The sequence below is a fragment of the Thrips palmi genome, unplaced genomic scaffold, assembly GCF_012932325.1.
Source record: "Thrips palmi isolate BJ-2018 unplaced genomic scaffold, TpBJ-2018v1 HiC_scaffold_18, whole genome shotgun sequence".
Lineage (NCBI taxonomy): Eukaryota > Metazoa > Arthropoda > Insecta > Thysanoptera > Thripidae > Thrips > Thrips palmi.
The window spans coordinates 15,341,758-15,343,438 of NW_023144627.1; positions in this window are offsets into that span (position 1 = coordinate 15,341,758).

A 1,681-nucleotide genomic window follows, 5' to 3' on the forward strand; every position below is an offset into this window, starting at 1 on the left:
GCTCTCTCTCTCTCTCTCTCTCTCTCTCTCTCTCTCTCTCTCTCTCTCTCTCTCTCTCTCTCTCTCTCTCTCTCTCTCTCTCTCTCTCTCTCGTACGCGGGCCCCTGCCTGCTAATTGCGAGTTCAAATCGAGGCTCCCCGTCGACAAGTCGCTATCTCCGCGCCGCCAGGGCCGCAGTTACTGCGCTGTAGGGACCGCTGCACTTTCCAGCCAGTCACGTTTCTTAATTTTCCCGCCAAACTTGCCTCGTTGCGCCCGTCTTTTGGTCTTTTGCAGTCTTCCCCCCGCCGGTTTGTGCACATGGACTGACTGTCTGCTGAAAGTTTCCCCGTCCGCTCGGCCCCGCGTCCCTAGGGCCTCAGCCCCCTGCACTGTAAAGCGATTGCCGCGGCTGCATTCGCAGGACTTGCAGTGCACAGTGGGCCAGAAGACCGGTGCAGACGGCCAAAACTCGTTCAGAGTTTAGGAGAGGAATCCATAGATGGGGTAACACGTTCGGTTCGAGTCTTAGCGACTATAAGGCTCAAAACACGTCCGGGATTGCGACCGCCTCTATCGGATTTCTTGCCCACTGTGCAGTGGCGCCGACTCCTAACCTTCTCGTGAGTGGTTGAACGCGCGGCTGTATAGCTCATTCACAGTGCCGAGGCGGACTCCTGGCTGAGAAATTCATCTGACGTCGGCAACCCTTGAGTTGCCCGCCCGCACGCCGCTGAGACGGCCGAGGGCGTCGTCGGCGTCCTCGACGTCGTCCTCGTCCAGGACGCCGCCGAACTGATTCGTATTGATGGGCCGGGCAATTAGGCATCCTGGCGGCAAGCCAAAGCGCCGAGGCCTGGTAGAGGAGGTGCAGGCCCTCGCCGCGGCAGTAATGCATGCCAGGGGCTGACGGCCGCCCCGCCCCGCCCCGCCCCGCCCAACCCCACCCCACCACCACCAACTCGTAATAGTGCTTATTGCCTTTGAGCCCCTGTAGGTGTATTGGGAAGAGGAGGGGGAGAGGTGAAATGCATATGACGTCGGGGTGGGATAGGGATCGCGTCGATGGGATCGCCAGTGCCCGTAAGAGTTTCGCCAGGCCCTGCCGTTGCCCGCGAGAGTTTCGCCGGGCCCCGCGAGTGGCCGCGAGAGTTCCGCCGGGCCCTGCGAGTGTCCGCGAGAGTTTCGCCGGGCCCCGCGAGTGCCCGCGAGAGTTCCGCCGGGCCCTGCGAGTGCCCGCAAAAGTTTCGCCGGGCCTGCTATCGTGCTGGTGGGATCGTGTCGAGGTGGGATTGTGCCCGTGGGATCGTGTTGGTGGGATCGGTTTGGCGGGTTCGTGCACGATCGTGTTGGCGGGTGGCGGGTAGCCGGCACAGCGGGAGGACCACGGGAAATGCGTTTCGGCGGCGAGCACGGCAAAAGTACCGCTGGATCCCAGGCGCATCAGGGAAAAGCCTATTTTCCAGGCACCGCCGGGATCCAGGCGGTGCTTTTGCCGTGAGGGACTCCAAGGGCCGTTTAGGGCGGCAGCCACAGTGCTTTATTCTAATTACTCTCTCTCTCTCTCTCTCTCTCTCTCTCTCTCTCTCTCTCTCTCTCTCTCTCTCTCTCTCTCTCTTTCTCTGTCTCTCTCTTTCTCTCCCCCTGCGTGTGTGTGCCGGTTTTACGAGGGTCTGATCAAGGGACTCATTGATAACTTAT